Source organism: Rhincodon typus, chromosome 4 (assembly GCF_021869965.1).
Source record: "Rhincodon typus isolate 14 chromosome 4, sRhiTyp1.1, whole genome shotgun sequence".
Lineage (NCBI taxonomy): Eukaryota > Metazoa > Chordata > Chondrichthyes > Orectolobiformes > Rhincodontidae > Rhincodon > Rhincodon typus.
Window position 1 is genome coordinate 29,350,195 of NC_063335.1, and position 8,845 is coordinate 29,359,039.

An 8,845-nucleotide genomic window follows, 5' to 3' on the forward strand; every position below is an offset into this window, starting at 1 on the left:
CAAACAAGCCCATCAATTAACTGAAACCATGTCACGTCCAATAAATGCCTCAGTTTAAAAAAAGATTCCAGTGCAACCTCTATTTTTAGAAAAAGATAACAACCCAGGCAACAACAGAACTTGAAATAAATCAATTTTTCACAATCCTCTAACAATCAAGTCCTCAAAAAATATTAAATGTGAAATCTTTGTAATCACAGTCATATTGATATTTTATGTTTAATATTACAAATGTCATGTACAATGTAATAAAAGTGGACGATCAATATTCAGCTTCTATTATCTAATTACCATACCTTACATTGATTAAAAACGGTTTTTAAAAGGGCAAAAATGAATCTAAAATGGCTGTTGTGTCATCTAATCACAGATTAAAGCAAAGAAAACCATATGGAATAGAGGTCCCATGGCTGCATTGAAATGGCCATGTTATCTTCAGACTGAAACCAGCTAACTGAGTCAAGGTCGATAAAAAATGAATTTTCTGTTTAATCCACGCTTGCATGATGAGTTGCACATATTGTACCTGAAAGGACTGTGTGAAATTTTGAAGGACAAGGGACCAGACTCAGGAATATACATAAGGATTATACCAGCAGCAAGGCATGGATAAAAAGAAATACAATTTGATAATATGAAGAACCTAGAAGCCTCTCTCTATATTTCTCTCTCAACCTCAAAGACGGTGCTCGGTGAAAAAGCATTTTACGAAAACAATCATTCATCATGAGCTCAAGAATATCTATAAACTTCACAACTGCTGAATAAATAAGACCACAGTGAGTCTGTAGAACTAGGTGTAGTTTTAAAGCAAGCTGCCAAAATTGTGAATTGCATAAAATCATGTTTGTTTGCTATTTTGTATGCAGAGATTGGGGCTGAGTAACTGAGCATCAGTTACACGCTGAGGTGCAATGCTTAACATGAGGAAAGGTGCCTTCCCATGTTTATGAGCTCTGGAAAGAACTGCAGAGTTTTAAACAAGGTGTGAACTGTTTTATAGAGAATTACCATCTGGTGATGGGTTAAAGTGACATATCTCACAGATATTTTCAGAATACTAAAATGCAGGGGAAGAACAAGATATTCCTGACCATCACAAATAAATTTCAAGGTTTCAGGTCAACACTGGACCTTTGGCAATAGACAGTGGTGGGCTTTCACCAGGCCTTTCCATTAGCTTCGTCAGCAGCAGATGCAGCTATCAAGACATACAGTATTATGTTCAAGCATCTCAATATTTGTGAGAGAAGCTTGAATTTCACCTCCTCAACAAATGTGGAAGACATGGATATGTGATCCATTTAGTTCACTTTCTTCTGATTCATCACAAAAGCTGACATTAAAAGAGAAACAGGAATACACAGAGCTATGGGTGGATCGTATAATGAAGGTGAAGTTTGGATGGCTGTCTTTGTATGCATGTTGTACATGAATAACTGTGTGGATATTTGTGCATTCTCCCTCTGTATGCGTGAGTTTCCTCTGGCTGCTCCAGTTTCCTCCCACAGTCCAAAGATGTGGAGGTTAGATGGACTGGCCATGCTAAATTGCCCATAGTGTCCAGGGATGTGCAGACTAGGTGGATTAGCCATGGGAAATGCAGGGTTACAGGGATATGGTAGGGAGTTTGTCTGGATGAGAAGCTCTTCAATTTGATGGATTGAATAGCCTCCTTCCACACTGTCGGGATTCTGTAACCTATGACCATGCTGTTGCTGTACCTTTGTTGTTACCAACAAAATTCATCTGAGAAATAGCATTTTCAACCCTGGACTATGTAAAAATCAACAAACTTGACTGTGATCCCAATTTGTGTGTGGTCTTGTCTTCAATTCTGCCCTGGATTGAAAGGTTCTGCACGCATTGGAAGGCCCAGGCTTCTCACCAAACGGGTAAATTGCAATTTACTCTACTTTGTCTTTTGCTCTGATCCATTGAACTTTGCAGAACATAGAACAGTACAGGCCCTTCAGCCCACAATGTCGAGCCAACCTATTATAAGATCAAACTACCCTGCATACCCTGCATTTTACTATCATCCATGTGCCTATCCAAGAGTCGCTTAAATGTCCCTAATGTATCTGACTCCACTACCACGCTGGCAGTGCATTTCATGCATCCACCATTCTCTGTGTAAAGAACCTACCTCTGACATCTCCCCTATACCTTCCTCTGATCACCTTAAAATTATGCCCCCTCGTAATAGTCACTTCCGCTCTGGGAAGATGTCTCTGCCTTTGCACTTTATTTATGCCTCTCATCATCTTGTACACCTTTATCAAATCACCTCTCATTCTTCTTTGCTCAAATGAGAAAAGCCCTAACTTCCTCAACGTTTCCTCATAAGACCTGCCCTCCTGTCCAGGCAGCATCCTGGTAAATCTCCTCTGCACCCTCTCTAAAGCTTCCACATAATTCCTATAATGAGGCGACCAGAACTGAATACAATATTCCAAGTGTTGTCTAACCAGGGTTTTATAGAGCTGCAGCATAACCTCGTGGCTCTTAAACTCAATTCCCCTGCCAATGAAAGTCAACACAGCATACGCCTTCTTTACAACCCGATCAATTTGGGTAGCAACTTTGAGGACGTGCATCCCAAGTTTGCTCTGTTCCTCCACACTGCCAAGAATCTTGCCAATAATCCTGTATTCTGCATTCAAATTCGACCTTCCAAAATGAATCACTTCACATTTTTCTGGGTTGAATTCCATCTGCCACTTCTTTGCCCAGCTCTGCATACTGTCAATATCCCGTTGCAACCTACAACAGCCCTCCACACTATCCACAACTGCACCAACCTTCATGTCATTGGCAAACTTACTAACCCCTTCTTCCACTTCCTCATCCAAGTCATTTATAAAGATCACAAAGAGCAGAGGTCCCAGAACAGATCCCTGCGGAACACCACTGGTCACCAAGCTCCAGGCTGAATACTTTCCATCAACTACCACCCTCTGTCTTCTATTGGACAGACAATTCTGTATCCAGACAGCCAAATTTCCCTGAATCCCATGCCTCCTTATTTTCTGAATGAGCCTACCATGGGGAACCTTATCAAATGCCTTGCTAAAATCCATATACGCCACATCCATTACTCTACCTTCATCAATGTGTTTTGTCACATCCTCAAAGAATTCAATAAGGCTTGTGAGGCATGGTCTGCCCCTCACAAAGCCATGCTGACTATTTCTAATCAAACTGTGCTTTTACAAATAATCATAAATACTATCTCTCATAATCCTCTCCTAATAATTTGTCCACCACATAAGTAAGACTGACTGGTCTGTGATTCCCAGGATTATCCCTATTCCCTTTCTTGAACAAGGGAATAACTTTTGCCACCCTCCAATCATCTGGTACTACTCCTGTGGATAGTGAGGATACAAAGATCATCGCCAAAGGCGCAGCAATCTCTTCCCTCGCTTTCCGTGGGTATACCTTGGGTATATCCTGTCTGGCCCAGGGTACTTATCTATCCTCATGTTTTTCAAAACTTCTAACACATCCTCCTTCTTAACTTCAACTTGTTCAAGCATATCAGCCTGTTTCACGCTGTCCTCACAAACGTCAAGGTCCCTCTCACTGGTGAATATTGAAACAAAGTATTCATCGAGGACCTCGCTTACCTCCTCCGACTCCGCACATAAGTTCCTTCCACTATCCCTGATCAGCCCTACCCTCACTCTCGCCATCCTCTTGTTCCTCACATAAGTGTTGAATGCCCTGGAGTTTTCCTTAATCCTACCCGGCAAGGCATTTTCATACACCCTTTTAGCTCTCCTAAGTCCATTTTTCAGTTCCTTCCTGGCTACCTTGTAGCCCTCTAGAGCCCTGTCCAATCCTTGCTTCCTCAACCTTAAGTAAGCTTCCTTCTTCCTCTTGACTAGATGTTCCACATGTCTTGTCATCCAAGGTTCCTTCACCTTATCATTCCTTTTTTGCCTCAGCGGGACAAACCTATCCAGTACTCTTGGTAAGTGCTCCCTAAACAACCTCCACATTTCTGTCATGCATTTTCCTGAGAACCTCTGAGAACATTTATGCTGTGCAGTTCTTGCCTAATAGCATTGTAATTCCCCCTCCCCCAATTAAATACTTTCACATACCGTCTGCTCCTATCCTTCTCCGTGACTATAGTAAAGGCCAGGGAGCTGTGATCACTATCAATGAAATACTCTCCCATCGAGAGATCTGACACCTGGCCTGGTTCGTTGCCAAGCACCAAATCCAATATGGCCTCCTGTCTAGTCGACCTATCTACATATTGAGTCAGAAATCCTTCCTGGACACACCTGACAAAATCTGCTCCATCTAAACTATTCGCACTTAGAAGGTTCCAGTCTATATTAGGGAAGTTGAAGTCATCCATGATAACAACCCTATTACTTCTGCATCTTTCCAAAATCTGTTTCCCAATCTGTTCCTCAGTGTCTCTGTTGCTATTGGGGGGGGGTGGTCTATAGAAAATGCCCAATAAAGTGACTGCTCCTTTCCTGTTTCTGACTTCCACCTGTACTGACTCAGTAGACAAACCCTCCTCGACGACCTCCCTTTCTGCAGCTGTGATACCATCCCTAATTAGCAATGCCACTCCCTCACCTCTTTTACCTCCCTCCCTGTTTCTATTGAAACATCTAAATCCCAGAACATCCAACAACCATTCCTGCCCCTGTGTTATCCAAGTCTCTGTAATGGCCACAACATCGTAGTTCCAAGTACCGATCCATGCTCTAAGTTCGTCACCCTTATTCCTGACATTTCTTGCATTAAAATAGACACGCTTCAACCCGTTGCACTGACTGCAACTTTGCCGTATCAACTGTCTATCCTTCCGCACAGTCAAGTGAATCGGTTCAATTGTTCTATAAAGATAACAGTTTAAAAAATATTGTTGACACAATGAAATGTCATCTGCAAAATTCAAAACCAAGTGCAGGGTGTGGAGCAGATTTAGGGCCATAAATAGTTTAAAAAAGTTGAGTTGAGCAGTTTCTTAAAATGTCTCTGTGCTTGTAGTCAAAGAAGGTATATTTTTACCGGTGCAGTGAATTTGAAATATTAATGCATTTGATCCTTCTTCAGCTTGCACTATGTTGCACTCCTCTCTAGTAAGGCTGTAACCATAGTAAATGTGACGCTTATGAGCAATCAATTCAGTTTTAAAAAAGTGGGCATGCCATGGAGCTGTTGGCCTCATTGAAGTATGCTGTGTTACTGAAAAGGTCAGGAACCAATGAGCTAGACATTTGGGACTCAGGAGTTTCTCATAACTCAAGGATTCTAAGAACCTTAAAGTGCAATTGCCTTCATCTTTCTGTCTGTACTAGATATCCCTCCTCCCTCCACCAACTTCTTTTTAAACATATCAGTCCTGTTTTTGTATTTTTGTGCGTTTGATGTCTATCTTTTTCAGGATTGGTAGGTAATCAAATTTCTTTCTTTCACTTAAGAATACCTTGCAATTTAGCTCCTTCATTTTGATTTAGTTAATTAAGTTTTGATTGAAATGCAATGGTTGTGTGCTGAAAAATTTTGTTGCAATCAACTTTAAAAGAGGGGAGCCAATTTCCCTTCCTCAACTAGTCATTGAAAATGTCACAAAATACCCAAGAACTGTCTAAAATTATTTTATCTCCAGTTTCTTACAAATAATTATAAACTTAGGCTAATAAAAATTGTTGCAAGTAAAGTACAGGACAATTGTTTTGCCACAGTATGGAAAAACAACAATGTACATTTATATTCCAGTTTAACAGTAAAATATTCCAATGCACTTCACAGGTACATTAGCAAAGAAAATTTGAGTCACATGGAGAGATAGTGGGATGAATCTTACTAGAAATCAGCCAAGTATCACTTTTGGCAGGTTTCATGGAGGATTTCTCTCCATGAGCCATGGTGACTTTTCTTCTGCTACATTCCCAAACTCACCTCATGCCCCTATGGCTTCTTGCTCATCTTATGCTGTCACTTGCCACAGGCTGAAATATTGGCTAGTGCCAGGGCCTCCACTCCTGGAGTAAACACCAACTTTAAAGCCCAGCTGTGCACTTGGTCAAACACTAACAGTCTTCAGCTGATCTGCATGGGTCACTTTACTTTCCCCAGACATGTCAGTCAGGAGAAGTGGTACTTCACTTTGTCAAAAGGGTATGTTTGCCTTTATTTCAAGGGAGTTGAGTATAAAAATGGGGAGATCTTCTAGAATTATGCATGGCACGAGTCAAACCACACCTGGAGGGCTGTGGAGAATTTTAGTTCCCTAGCTTACAGTGATGTACTGTCATTGGATATTGTTCAGCGACTGTTTACATTGTTAATTCTGGGTGTGGAGGGATTTTCTGGTGGGGAAGAGTTGTGCTCATTGCAGTTTGGTGGAATGAGGGAATCTTAATGGGTCATATGGGATCCTTAGGGGGATTGTTTCCCACATGTTTAGAGTGTCTAAAACCTGAGGGTTTAATCTCAGAGTGAAAGTGCAGAGTAAGTCACCCAGTTAAAACAGAAATGAGGAGGAATTTCTTCTCTTGGAGGGTAGTGAATTGTAGAATTCTTTATTACATAAAGTTGTAAAAGCTGGGTCATTATTCAAAGCTGAGATAGATGGATTTTTAATCAGTAAGGGAATTAAGAGCAATGTGGATAAGGCAGGACAGTGTAGTTGAGGACAATCAGATTAGCCATAATCTCATTGAATGGTGGAGCAGAATCAACTGGCTGAATGGTTTATTTCTGCTCCTTTGTCTTATGGTCTATTTCCCTGGTCTGTTTCCTTTGATTGAAAGACTGTCTTTAAGAAAAATGTCAGTGTTTTAGTGCTTTATTCTCTGTACAGATTTTATTACATAATGCTCATGGTCTTATATTTAATGGTAGAAGAATTCTGGTGTCTAATGAAATAAATTTGTTCTCTGCTTGTATGCTTGTTACTTGTTTTTGATTTTAAACTGGTTGAACTTGTGCTTGCGCTTTTCTTTGGGCTTGGGACCTGGGAATATCATGATAATCAAACACCTTGAATTTCATAACCCAATAACGGAATTAATATTTCTAAGTTATAATTAAATCTGAATAAGTAAATGTTATTATCAAGAGTGCTTGTTTCAATTGAATATTGTGCATCAGAATTCAGATTTTAAAAATAATTGAATTACATTTTAACTTGAAGATGCTAGGATAGACTTGATTAAAATTCACTTGTGAAAGATACTAAGTACTGTTTTTTAAATTAAAGATTAGCTTCAGTCTTAAAGTTACTTTTTCTAGAGTATCTGGTAAAAATTTAATTTGAACTCTCAAAATTGCTTTAAGTGGGCTAGAATTTATGTTGGATGAAGGACAGGGCCCTCTATGAATATATGTAACTTCTAACAAGCATAATTGAGCTACATGTGGACCTGACCAGTAATCCTAAATTAGTTGTCACTGTAATGCATCGCACAATTGGGATTGATTGGAAAATATTGTCCAATCACAGAATCACACCTAATGTTGGACACTCTGGAATTTTGCAGGCAAGGTCTGGTTGAGTATGGTCAATACTTCACCTATTGTAAACAATAAAAGGGACATGCTGTTTGATATGATCCACTGTTTGTTGGGATTTACAGCTATATACAATAACACATAGGCACTGAAAGTCATATACCACATGACTCACTTGTATTGTAGGAAAAACAGCTTTTTGGTTAATACCTGCTTCCTCCTATAAACTATAAAAACCATTGTTTTATATACTTTAACTTAAAAATACAATATCTTGTTGACTGTTTCTCCAAGTGAAGAAACATTTTAATCTTAGGCAGTGCCTTGGCACTGCGGATGACTTGCTTCCATTCTGGTTCAATCAGTTTTGAAGTGGCTCATAAGTCTAACTTGTGATCTCGAGGAATAAAAACCTAAAGAACTGCGGATGGTGTAAATCAGGAACAAAAACAAAGTTGCTGGAAAAGCTCAGCAGGTCTGGCAGCATCTGTGAAGGAAAAAACAGAGTTAACGTTTCGGGTTCTGAGGAAGGGTGCTGCTAGACCTGCTGAGCTTTTCCAGCAACTTTGTTTTTGAACTTTATTTATCTCTCTACAGATGTTGCCCGACCTGCTGAGTTTCTCCATCATTTTTCTGTTTTTGTTTCAGATCTCCAGCACCCGCAATTGGTTGTTTCAATTAAAAAGCCAACAATTGGGGAGAAAAATGAACTAACGGTAACAGCCGAAAACAGACATAAAATTCGAACAAAATAAGCATTAAAAATTCTGAAATTAAAAAAAAGTGACGAGACATGAAAATAACTGGAATGTCACTGAACAGAAGGAAAATCAAACGTAGAGTCTGAATCTTTAAACAGCAAGTTCTTCCGCGGTGATCATACGGCCCAAGAGGGAAGCACACGCAGACATGGAGGCGAGTGTCACCAAGGTTCACTCTTGGCTCTCCGATTGCCAAAGTTCCTGTTAGGCAGAAAAAGGCTGGTTGCTGCTGGGGTGGCCGCAATGCATGAAGGTCCTGAGGAGGAATCGGTGAACCGTTGGTACGGCAGGCTCTCGTGCAGCTTGGTTTCAATCTTTAGTCTGAGGTGCGAATGACTACTGAGTGTGTAAGGCAACTTAGCTCCTCTTTACGCGCTGATATTCTGCTGACAACCCTAGAGGAGGATCTGATACTGTTTCCTCAACTTGTCCGTCCCATGGTTTCCCAATAATTGCCATTTCTGGCCACCCCCGGATTCTCCGAGTTGTTGTTGACGGGCACTGTACTGATCGGCAGTTGTAGCAAGCACGGACCCTCCGTGCTGCGGTTGGTGTTGTGAGGCGACGGGCGCCCGTTGCCGGGGTTGGTGTTG

General features: G+C 40.6%; 1 protein-coding gene across 5 annotated transcripts in view; it reads left to right on the top strand.

Moving 5' to 3' along the window:
• The first annotated feature begins 8,427 nt into the window (after positions 1-8,427).
• cspp1b (centrosome and spindle pole associated protein 1b) overlaps positions 8,428-8,845 on the top strand; it is a 123,594-nt gene continuing 123,176 nt past the window's right edge. For 2 of the 5 annotated variants that reach the window (XM_048596269.1, XM_048596274.1), the window contains exon 1: positions 8,429-8,599. The gene's annotated coding sequence lies outside the window, so the exon portion shown is untranslated. Of the gene's footprint in view, positions 8,600-8,845 lie in introns of all 5 variants that reach the window. The other 3 variants (XM_048596275.1, XM_048596270.1, XM_048596273.1) reach the window with 3 other exon arrangements.